The sequence below is a fragment of the Mytilus edulis genome, chromosome 14, assembly GCF_963676685.1.
Source record: "Mytilus edulis chromosome 14, xbMytEdul2.2, whole genome shotgun sequence".
NCBI lineage: Eukaryota > Metazoa > Mollusca > Bivalvia > Mytilida > Mytilidae > Mytilus > Mytilus edulis.
In genome coordinates, this window is record NC_092357.1 from 37,375,184 (window position 1) to 37,388,564 (window position 13,381).

Here is a 13,381-nt window from a genome sequence, read left to right on the forward strand (position 1 = left end):
TAAACATAATTATATATAATGGGTATATAATGGGTAACTCATAAAATGTAAAAGAACTCGCATTAAAATAAATTTAATCCTAAGAGAATTTGGGGGGCAAGAGAGAATTTGTCTTAAAAGTTATTTTCAGTGAATATGTGTACAGGAACACAATGCATAAAAATCATTTTTAATGAAACCTATACATAGAAAGTATCTTAAACTTTGTGATGAATTTTACAAATCATTGATCTTCAAAATATTCATTCAGTACCCACTACAACTTCATATTTATACATTGTACAATCAAATGCGTAAAATATTTATAGGTCAAATCGCCGCGCTTGACACATTTATAAACATCTTCTAAATCATTTAATTTCTTTTTTTGTCAATTCATTATTCGTTTCCACAACATTTACAAACAGATATTTTGTTTCTTTAAATTGTAATAATATATCTTACTTACCTGTGAATATATATATATAACAAAGATAGATATCAAAATCGTTTAGTATACCATACACTTTGAAAATTTCTTCACAAATGAAATTTTAATATTAAAATCCAATAAAAAAGTTTTAGATATAATATACAACCACAATAAATTAACCTTAACTGACATTAAATGTCAGACCAGTAGAATGTTCTCCTACTACTATAACTGGGCGTTAGGTTTGTTTACATTAAAGTTCATATTTGATCATCACTTGTACACCACCTACCCACATACGGACAATGTAAATAAAATTTCACTTACGATCATTTGATCCCAAAAGATACCCTCTAAATTTTAATTGTTTGGAAATAAAGTTGGAGTCGATATCAAGATACCCTCTTAATTTTAATTGTTTGGAAATAAAGTTTGGAGTCAGTTCATCATGTGTCCATACGGCAGGTCAATACTGTCCTTGTAAAACTCAATTATATATCTTGGACATATTTATAAAATGTGGAGTGTCAACAAAGATTTAAATTTTAGAAATGGAAAATCTAGTCTGTATTTTATGATTCACATTTATCACAATCAAATCATACAATAGAAATCCACCCATCTTAACATATTAAATCAAATTTTGATCCAAAAAGATATGTATACCCTTTTAATTTTAATTGCTTGGAAATAAAGTTGGAGTGTATCTCAAAATGTACCCTCTTAAAGGGGCACTAACTACGAGATATATAAAAAATCTAAAGTTTGATTTTTTTTGTTCAATCAATAATGAAAGTGAAACAGTGAAATAACAAAGTTCTCGCTTTTTGCAGCCAAAAAGGTTCAATTTTGTCAAATTACGCTAAGAAACATTGATAATTAGTCATTCACTTGCAAGTGAATGAGTCGACCTCTTTAAATCTGTATTCATGTGAACTTCAATTTAACCCCAAGCTAGAGATTGACAACGCATGCATTGTACGTGTACTGGTTATTTAAAGAAAAAGAATGTCAACAATGAAAGTGAAACTAAGGTCAATCATTTAATTACTAATTCGATGCACATAAAATCATTCTTATATGGTTAAAAGCAATGAGAAACATCGATTTTTAATCTATAAAATAAAATCAAACAGACCTATAAAAATCCAATTACACGTGTTGGTTTAATCTATTCATATCTTTATTTATGTTTACATCGCTTATATGGTCATCTGAGATCAAATCGATAGTTAATTAGATGGCGTCTGGACTAAAATACACACGAAACGAACCTATATATTATCTCCCCCATGCTCTGTAAACTGTTTATTTTAGACTTTTGATAGTTTGGATAAATGTTTTACATTGTTATAAATCAAATATTAGAATTTGAGTCAAATCGGTGACCATGAATTTGACAGCTAGTGCCCCTTTAATTTTAATTGTTTGGAAATAAAATTTAGAGTCAGTTCATACTGCAGGTTAATACTGTCCTAAGACTCAATTATATATCTTGGACTTATTTATAAAATGTGGAGTGTCAACAAAGATTTAAATTTTAAAATAGAAAATCTTGACTATTTATGATTCACAATTATCACAATAAAATTTGTAATAGAAATCCACCCATTCCACCCCAAAAGATACCCTTTTAATTTTAATTGCTTGGAAATATAAGTTGGAGTTGGTATAGAATGTACATAAAATGCAGGTCAACATAGTCAATGTATGTAAGACTCAATTACATATATATATCTTGGACATACATGTATTTATAAAATATAGGGTGTCGACAACAAAAGATTTAAATTTTAAAATCGAAAATCTAGTCAGTATTTTATGATTCACATTTACCACAATAAATTTTTAAATAGGAATCCACCCATCTTAACATATTCAATCAGATGGGTAAAATATTGTCATGTGATGCATATTAAAATATTGTCAAGTGATGTATATTTTTTGAATGATTGACTTGCAAGAATTTATATTTATCAACATCAATAATAAATAATCACTTGTAATAGTTGCTTATTGTCCAGTGGCAAATATTTCAGACATGTTCAAGAAGAGTATCTGTATACAGGAATGTACACTTAAATAGTTCTTCATGTACATAATCCATCAGACTAGAGTTCATAATAACAACCTTATCAACATGATCAATCTACTATCATCATTTAAAACCTGATTACAGATGAGATCAAATTTCTGAAATCGGAAATTTCTAATACTGGTTTAGTGGTTATTGTAATTGTTGTAAAAATGATGAAAATGCATGATGTGATTTCATGAAATGATGTATGTCATTACTGATATCAAAATCAAGAAGAGTGCAAACACTAAAATGTCTATACATAGCAGCCTTCTTACTGACCATTGATTTTATTTTGAAAGTCTTCAGGATTATAAGGGTTTAACTAAAAGCATTGCAGAAACTCAGGTCTTCAAGCCAAGAAACTGAAGAAGCCAGAGTACATGTACAATGTACCCAGAGAAAACCACTAACATATATATATATATACATTTTTTTGTACATTGTACATGTAGCAGGTAAGTTGTCAATCCTAGTCATCTAAGACAAATTGAGATCAGAGTTGAAAGCACCTTGCCATTAGAAGATATTGAATCCAAAGAAGCAGTGTCTACAAGTTTAGAAGACAACTGAAGCCCATTATGGGTAATATATATATTCTCGGTGTGCAGGATCTTGCTTGTTGAAGACCCATTGTTGACCTTGGGCTGTTTTCTGCTCTTTGGTTCAATGGGTTGCCTCTTTGACACATCTTCATTCTCATTTTATATGTGTATATTATTTTACTAACAATGAGCTTGAGAAACTCATAATACTTTTATAATATGTAAACACAACATGAATGAAGATAACATACAGTTCAGTTCATATGAGGACTTCCTCTTAACATGCTTAAACTTAATTGAACTCATAGTAAAAGATAAATTAGGGAAAGTATTTTAATGAAAGATAACATACATATAGGTAACCAAGGTTGTTCATGTTGTTGGAAAGTTAAAGATAAATAAAATATGAATGACTTCCTGACTAAATATTGTGTTGTTATATACATTTAAAATTGGTATTTTCCAAACTTATTTAAATTAACATGATTAAAGGAACATTTTGACTTAGCATGCTTAGGCAAATAGATGTAGTAAAAGGTGAAGTAATACTTTTATAACTGTGAGATTCAACATGTTCAAGATAAAATTGAACACTGTCTTTAGTAAAACAAATCAGTATAAATTTATATGTATTACATGAAATAATTGTAAATTACATATATATGCATTATGCCTGCAACTTTTACTTTTCAATTTATAATAAGAGCAACTCGATACAAAAATTCAAAAGATCTTCAGAGGGCAACATATATTTGGGGACCATTTATTGCCTCTGTGGATTGAAAAAATTAAATCCCTTTTTTTTAATATTTAATTTTTTAATTTCCCAAAATGAAGTGGCCTACTAAGATTATCTCCCTTTGACCATAAGTCATACATATAAGGTACAATTTCTTTCTTATAGTTAAACAGACCTTCCTGAGAGCAGGGTTTTAACTCATAGATTTCGTGTTGACACACTAGTGATCACTGTTAATTTATATGAACTACTGGTACATGTACTTGTAGCTGATGTTAATCTTTAAATACATGTATGATTTATTTTGTTTATAATATGTCATGTATGTGTGCACTACGTACTTTTAAGTCTTAACAATGAGCAAGAAAAGTTATAACTCATTAGACTTCATATGAAACCACAATGAACATGATGAATCAAGATAACAAACAGTACACTTGTAGATACATGTACATGTATGAGGACCTGCAATGTATTAGATACATGTACATGTATGAGGACCTGCAATGTATTAGATACATGTACATGTATGAGGACCTGTAATGTATTAGATACACTTGTAATTATAATCGACTCAAAAGATAAATCCAGGAAAGTATTGTTATTGAACATGTTGAAGATAGCACAGGTCCTTGTGGACTTAAATTTGACTAGAACACACTATGTAAAGTGTTGTAGGAAAAATTTTGCAAAAAGATTTAATGACTGGAGAATTTCAGGAAAAGTATCAAAAGTCATAGGTACTTCCTTTATTTCCCAAATTCCCATTTTTTTTGTTTTTTTATTAATTTCAATATGCACATTCATTTAGTATATTAAGAACATTCAAGTCAGGAGCCTGTAATTCAGTGGTTGTAGTTTGTTTATGTCTAAGCCTTACATATTTTTTTTTCGTTCATTTTTTGTTGTACATAAATAAGGCCGTTAGTTTTCTCGTTTGAATTGTTTTACATTGCATTTCGGGGCCTTTTATAGCTGACTTTGCGGTATGGGCTTTGCTCATTGTTGAAGGCCGTACGGCGACCTATAGTTGTTAATTTCTGTGTCATTTTGTTCTCTTGTGGAGAGTTGTCTCATTGGCAATCATACCACACCATCTTTTTTTTTTGTTATAATGAAATTTTGTAAAAGATTTAATTAATGGAGAATTTCAGAAAAGGTATCAAAAGTCAGGTGCTTTGGGACAGGACAATTGTTTTCCTAGCCCTGCTTTTTTTTTTTTTATTATTTGTATTAACATTAATAACACATGCATACTTTTAGCGCTTAACTGTATACAATGAACATTCATTACTATAAATAAAGTGTATTTGCTTTTTACTTTCGATTCTCAGGTTACTAATCGATCCACGGCGGTCATTTCTATATTATACAGACTCTCTCTTTTTAGTTTACCCTGTGACCGCCGTGGATAGTAAACTTGAAAAAGATAGCATATAGAAAATACACTTTATTCGTAGTATATGTATGTTCAAAGAATACAGAAAAACGCAAAACGGAAGTCTAATATGACTTAAAATTTCGCCCAATGACGGAATCAATATCCGGATGCGTTTTTTCTTGTTTTTCTCCCAAAACAACTAAATCTGAATAATCATAAACATGGATGACAAATGCGACTATGCACTGTACCTATAGGACACAGAGGCATGATGATTACTTTATAGTGGAAAGAAGAGAAGCGACACCCAAAATGAGGTCTTCTCGTTTAATAGTATAGATAATAAATTGCATCCCAACTCTGGCCATAATCATTGATAATCTCTCTGGCAATTTTGAAAATCACTACAGCTGTAAATCTTGCAGGTTGAAAATTTATGACCCTCAGATCACTGGCCTCAATGATGATTTCATGGAAAAATTAATATTGGGTCTTAAAGCAAAATTTCATCTCATAGTACAGCCGAAAAAAAATTGCCTCAGCATTATGACGTCCTACATACAAGAAGGTGTAACAGCTCAAACTGCAATAGCCTTTCAGATCATGTTATCTTTATTATTTGGGCTATAAGTAGGTTGCAATGTGTCTTCTTAAAAAAACGTAAATATATACATGTATACACAGCCCCTATCAGTATGATCAGCATGAATATTCTGACAAGTTGCAAAGTTGTGCATGATAGATTTTTCATATAACTGTCTTTTGACTTTTTCAACAGGTTACCTACTCTTTGATAGGACATCTGGTTCTTGGTCAAGTAAGAGCAACCTAAAGGAAGTAAAATGAAACTTTAAATTGGTACAAATTTGGGGGAAAATCAACTGTTTTATGTGTTCTATACACATCAAAATAATCGGAAAACAGTAAACTTTCCCCAATATTGCACCAATTATAATATATGTTTGATTTTACTTCTTTTTGGTTGCATTTACCTGACTTAGTACCAGGATGTCCTACCACAGATAAGGCAACCTGTCGAAAAATTATATAATCCGGAGTCAAAGTCGGTTATGTGACAATGTATGAAAAAAGTCAATTAAAACTGGTAAAAGTGTTCAAGAGCCCACATAATTATAGCAGCTTTATTTAGCTAATTTGGGGAGTTTTTAGATATTGGGTTCGAAATATTACGAAACTCGAAAGTACGGGAAACCTAAGCATGTTTCCAAACTACTGTTCTGTTTCATTGATGTGTTCTCTTGTGTTTGTTCATGCATTTTCAGCTCCATTATAAAAATCTACCTCTATTTAATAAGGCTACAATGATTGCAAAAGGGCCTATAATTTGTTACAAATTATGCAGCCTATGCATCACTTGCTGTAATGTACAAAACTAAATATAATTAGAGACCAACTGTTTTCCAAAATTAGTGAAATAGTTCCCTCTTTTTTTTTAAATATGACTAATGAAGCAAGATTTAAATTTTTATATACGTGTGTTGAGACTGATATAATTAGAATTATTGTTAAATTTATAAGCAACATGTACATCTCTAGAAATGCTTTATTAAGCACTAAATAACTTCATACATGTGATTCTTCCGGCGGGAGTTAAAATCTCCCGCTTTTCAGACCCTTTTCCGTCCCTCCCGTTAAAATTTGAAATCTTCCGCTTTTTGAAAATGTCAATCTCGAAAAATTTTCAGTAGACATTTCTGTTTACAAAATAGATACAGACAGGGAAAAAGTCCGAGAAACTCTAAATTGATATGGGAAAAAGTCCGAGAAAATCGGAAGTTTCCTGTAATGGAATTTGTGTCAAAAGGTAAATAAAATAGCCTAGTAATTAATCAATGAAGGTGTTAAGGATTAGACTGTATATACAACAATAAAAGATGATTGGCATTTACCTAGTAATAAACTAGCTAGTTAAATAAACATGTCTGGATGATTAAAAGTGATACTGACAATGGAATAGTTGTATAAACATCGACTTTAATAAATTTTGATTCTGTTGAAAACATGGAACAGACTTAGTTTATAGTGAACCTCAAAGACAATAAAATCAACTCAAATATGATATGTCTTCTATCTGGTCCAATGGAATACCTAAATAAGTGTGTTTGTCTTATAATTTCACAAAATGCAAACTGTATGTTATCACCAAATACTTGTACCCCAGCATCAAATTAAAGAAGACACAGTAATAGTGACACTATCTAGCCAAATTAAAAAATGGTGCAAGTCCAGTGCCAAGGGTCAAGACCATGCTTACTACACTTCATGCAAAGCTGACTATGGTGGCCCTAATTACTTGACCAAAAATATGGAGACAGCTACCCACCAGAAAGCCCACAACTTTATAAATTCAACACCTTCTGTTACAAACATGTTCAGAATGTTCAGTAGTGGTACAAAAGTTGACAATGGGGCTTAAGCAGATGTACTTTTTGCCAACTATGTATGATCAGTCAGGGGACTTACTGAAATAAGTGATTTTTAAATCACTTATTTGAGTAGCAAATTCGAGGTTTTGTCACAAATTGGGATTTTGTAGTTTTTTCAAAATTTTAAACACATAAGTTTAAATAACATTTTTTTAATTAGTAAAATTAAAAAATATGAACTTTTTGCTTCTTTTAAGTAGCAAGGTTTATGCCTTTGATGCTATCATTTACCTGAAAATTCTATTTTAGTTGAAAAAATGCTATAATAATGGCTTTACATAATGAACTGATACTTTCTTTAAAGATTTTTCACAGCAGTGGGAGTATTTTTCCTGTGAAGTTCAAGGTTTCATCTTTCAGATTATGTAATAAAATTCTACTGTTCGCAATAAAAATTTCACTGTTCGGGGGTGTTGAAATTAGTGGGGGTTATTAAAAGAATGATACTTAAAGAAGTGATTTTTGGGAAGGAAATTGAGGTCTGATACTTAAACAAGTGATTTTTATGTCATTATCCTAGATTCAGTACAAGGTCAGCACCTGAAATGACCTGGTCATCCTAGACAACACAGATGTTGGTTCTGATAAGTTTAGAAACATAATTAGTCCCTGGATCATTAGTATTCTATATTTAAAGCTACACTAATATTAAATCACTTCTTCTAGTGATTAATTTGTACTACTTAAATAGGTGATTATTAAAGAAAGACAACTCTAACTTCCAACCTTTATGGAAATAATGTTACTTGAATCAGTGATTTAGAAAATCACTTGTTTCAGTAAGTCCCCTGACTGATGATGGCTGATCACTTTATCTTGAACTATATAAAATTATGATGAATAAATATTTGAACCCCCCCTTATCTTCTATTTTACTTAAGTAAAAATGGCTTTGTAGGTGCTTGAAGGTATGGAATCATTGTTGTGTTTTAACAAACAAGAGGCTCTCAAGAGCCTGAATCGCTCACCTGATTTTTTTTGGTTTAATCTCTCATCAATGATTATTTTGGATTTTCAATTTATTTAAATGTTCTTTGAATCGTCCTATTTTCTTCAAAAGCAAAAAAAAATCATTTTCTCCTATGTTCTATTTTAGCCATAGGAGCTATGTTTCTTGACATACAAGGAAATGAAATATAAAATTTATACTAGATACTCTGAAACTCATTTAGCCTAAGTTTGGCTGAAATTGATACAGCAGTTTCATAAGAGAAGATTTTTTAAAGTAAGTCAACATGATGAACAAATTGTGAAAAAAGTCTTTAAAGTGCAATAACTCCTAAAGAGGTCAATTGACAATTTTGGTCAAATTGACTTATTTGTAGATCTTACTTTGCTGATCATATTTGCTGTTTACAGTTTATCTTTATCTATAATAATATTCAAGATAATGACCAAAAACTGCCAAATTTCCTTAAAATTACCAATTAAGTGGCAGCAACCCAACAATTGGATGTTTGATTCATCTGAAAATTTCAGGGCTGATAGATATTGACCTAATAAACATTTTTACTCCATGTCAGATTTGCTCTTAATGCTTTCGTTTTTGAGATATAAGCCAAAAACTGCATTTGACCCTATGTTCTATTTTAAGTAACGGCGGCCATGTTTTTTGACGGATTAAAAATCAAAGCACACACTTTGTGCAGGATAATCTAAGGAACAACCATGCTAAGTTTTAACCAAATCCATTCAGTAGTTTCAGAGGAGAAGATTTTTTAAAGTTAGCATATATGATGAACAAATTGTGAAAAATTGTCATTAAAGGACAATAACCCCTTAAGGGGTCAATTGACAATTTTGGTCATATTAACTTATTTGTAGATCTTACTTTGCTGATCTTTTTTGCTGTTTACAGTTTATCTTTATCTATAATAATATTCAAGATAATGACCAAAAACTGCAAAATTTCCTTAAAATTACCAATTAAGTGGCAGCAACCCAACAATTGGATGTTTGATTCATCTGAAAATTTCAGGGCTGATAGATATTGACCCAATGAACATTTTTACTCCATGTCAGATTTGCTCTTAATGCTTTCGTTTTTGAGATATAAGCCAAAAACTGCATTTGACCCCTATGTTCTATTTTAAGTAACGGCGGCCATGTTTTTTGACGGATCAAAAATCAAAGCACACACTTTGTGCAGGATAATCTAAGGAACAACCATGCTAAGTTTTAACCAAATCCATTCAGTAGTTTCAGAAGAGAAGATTTTTTAAAGTTAGCAAATATGATGAACAAATTGTGAAAAATTGTCATTAAAGGACAATAACCCCTTAAGGGGTCAATTGACAATTTTGGTCATATTAACTTATTTGTAGATCTTACTTTGCTGATCTTTTTTGCTGTTTACAGTTTATCTTTATCTATAATAATATTCAAGATAATGACCAAAAACTGCAAAATTTCCTTAAAATTGCCAATTAAGTGGCAGCAACCCAACAATGGTTTGTTTGATTCATCTGAAAATTTCAGGGCTGATAGATCTTGACCTAATGAACATTTTTACCCCATGTCAGATTTGCTCTAAATGCTTTCGTTTTTGAGATATAAGCCAAAAACTGCATTTGACCCCTATGTTCTATTTTAAGTAACGGCGGCCATGTTTTTTGACAGATCAAAAATCGAAGCGCACATTTTGTGCAGGATATACTAAGGAACAATCATGTTAAGTTTCATTCAAATCCATTCAGTAGTTTCAGAGGAGAAGATGTTTGAAAAATTGTTAACGACGACGACGACGACGTCGACGACGACGACGACGACGACGACGACGGACGCCAAGTGATGAGAAAAGCTCACATGGCCTTTTAGGCCAGGTGAGCTAAAAAGGAAGATATGCAGTTTAAAGACGTACGCAAAAATCTTGTGTATGTCGATAAAAAGGTCGATAGAAAATCTCCAGTTTTGAGGCCCAAACTCCAGCTGAAAATTTCCTAATCTCCAGTTGTGGCTTGACAACTCTGTCACATGTATGTAACTTTGTCGTACCACCTCCTCATATAGTTTATGAAATTGCTATGATATATATATGTTTGTATTTTTGTGTATAACAAATTTGTATTGTCTTGGTATCAATCCTGTAATTTTGGATTTTAAACCAATAAAAATTACTTACTTACTTACTTACTTACTTGCTGTTGAGACCAGGAACAGCAAGGAACCCATGTAGATAATTTGTGTCATGATTTAATACACCATAGCCCTTTGTTTCTATACTAATGCCTGAATATTTATCAATAAGTAAAAAGTGCAATTTATATAGCAGCTGGGACTAAACTAACAAGACACAGCGACATGCATACATTTTTTGTATGTCACATAATTTTTGTCAGTCATGACATTTGACAGTACAACACTCAGAATTCAACAGTCAGAATTTCAGACAACAAAGAATATAAATAATGTTTATAAGTGAGGCTTGTTTACTTTCACTTTTCAAAACTTCTTCAAAGTCATTCTCACCTGTTCAGTTGAAATTAAAGTTGATTTGTCGCGATTGTTAATCCATCAAAATAACCGGAAGTGTAACTGGTAACAGATGAACTGATTTCCGATTTCCCGCGGATTTGAAATCAGCTACTCTCGCATTCGGATTTCGAAAATTTCACAAGTTTAAAATAAATGCATTGATTTATTAGATTTTTGATAATTTCAATGTCTACAAACAGATGTAGAAACAAAACAATGTCCTTGTATAATAAGTCTTCGATTGGATAGACAAACTTCGATATAGTAAACAGTAAAACCATGCAGGGACTAAATTAAATTTTTATATTTAGTATAGTCCCCTTATTGAGGGGGAGGACAGGGGGTATCCTTCTCCCTTCCCCCACCCCTCTTCTCCTTTCTCCTACCCCTCTTCTCCTTATTTTATTTTTTTTAATTTACCGCGGGAAAAAAGAGAGATATTTTATTTTTTTTTCTCCAACTTTTTCTCCTTTCTCCCAGCCTTCCTCTCCTTTCTCCTACCCCCTTTCTCCTTTCTCCCACCCCCTTTCTCCTTTCCCCTTTCTCCCTGTCTCCCTTACCCCTGTCCTCCCCCTCCTTATTCAGTGGCGGATCCAGAAGTTTTCCTAAGGGGGGGCCACTGAATGACCTAAGGGGGGGGCCGCTCCAGTCATGCTTCAATGATTCCCTATATAATCAACCAAATTTTTCCCACGAAAGGGGCCCCCCCACCCCCCCCCCCCCCCCCCGGATCCGCCTATGCTTATTGTATATCTAAAGCACAGGGACTCGGTTAGCAGATTAAAATTTTGTTAATCAATGTTTTTTATATTTTTTTTAGTATTTCCTGTCTATTTGTATTACTTTATTAACGTATTTGACGATGCCATCGATATTTCTTTGTTTTCTAGCAATGTGCACTTTACTATCCATTTCCGTATACCGAACTGAAAAGCCTAAAGTTCGGTTTTTTCAGTATACGGATATGAATAGTAAAGTGCAAGTTAATAAAGTAATACAAATAGACAGGAAATACTAAAAAAAATATAAAAAAACATTGATTAACAAAATTTTAATCTGCTAACCGAGTCCCTGTTATCTAAAGTACTGGTAAAACCCAACTCCGAATAAAAAAAAAACCGGGCATGGCTTTTGATTATGTGATTACTTGGCCCTGTTTTAGTGATCATTTGATTAATTTACCGGCAAATATTTCATGATTATTTTATTACTCTAATAAATTGATTGCATGTTTGATATATATGATTACCGAGTTTTAAGAAGAAGAAAATCGGAAGATAAGAGATCTATAGCTATATTAAACAAGTACTGTAAATTCAGAAATTGTTGCGATGTCATTTTATTATTGCGAAAAATGCGACAGGGTTATAATCGCAATAATTTAAACTCGCGATTTGGAAATATTTTATATGAATCAAACAGGATTTTTTTTTATGTCGCAAAAATTAAAATCGCATTATAGCCTAAAATGAATAAATTGCAATAATAAATGCACGCAATATTTTCTGAATTTACAGTAATAGCTTTTCCCAAAAGCTAGACGTCTTTTAGCTAATAAAATTGAAAAGTGTATGCAAAATTATAAAAGGATAGTACAATTTTACTTGTGTTTGAGGATTATAATGTGTCAACACTGGGATGATAGGGGTGATCTGTCACAACTCGAGTCTTAATCGTTTGTATCTTCTTTTTTTTTATATAGATAAATTTTTTTGTTGTGTGTTTACTTCTATGTGCTAGAAAAATGTGGCGCTTTAGACTAAATGTTGTTCATTCATTTATAGCAGAGACACATAATACAAATAGTCAAGGTTGAAGATTGAATGATCGTAAACTAATCGATACATTTTAATATCTGCAATTAAAACCATTGTCGTAATTTGTAAAAAAAAAAAGAGAAAAAAAACTATTGTGGATTCATTAATATTTGTTGGATACCAACTTTCGTGGATTTTGTAGGTACAAGGGAACCACGAATTGCAAATTTTCTAATAGAATGTTTGCAGACTTTGTCAAAACAGACTCTGGCCAAAACCACGAAATTAAATATCCACGAATATGGAAGTTTTCCTCAAACCACGAAAGTGGTACCCACGAAAATAAATGAATCACCAGTATGGTGAAATAGCGTAACCTTGCATGATATATGTGTAGCCATACTAATTGTAAAAAAAATATGTGGTTTTATTTCTTTTTACCAGAGACATATAGGTGCTTTTACCATGAAAAGAAAGCGCATAAATGAATGTGGTCTAAGAATTCTAAAATACATTTACCTATATATTCTCTAATATCCAAAATCTAAA

At 31.6% G+C, this 13,381-nt stretch overlaps 1 protein-coding gene across 1 annotated transcript in view; it reads right to left on the reverse strand.

Annotated features, from left to right (window-relative positions):
- LOC139502568 (serine-rich adhesin for platelets-like) overlaps positions 1–11,152 on the reverse strand; it is an 87,934-nt gene extending 76,782 nt beyond the window's left edge. Inside the window, exon 1 of the mRNA XM_071292072.1 lies at positions 11,070–11,152. The gene's annotated coding sequence lies outside the window, so the exon portion shown is untranslated. The remainder of the gene's footprint in view (positions 1–11,069) is intronic.
- Positions 11,153–13,381: the final 2,229 nt, after the last annotated feature.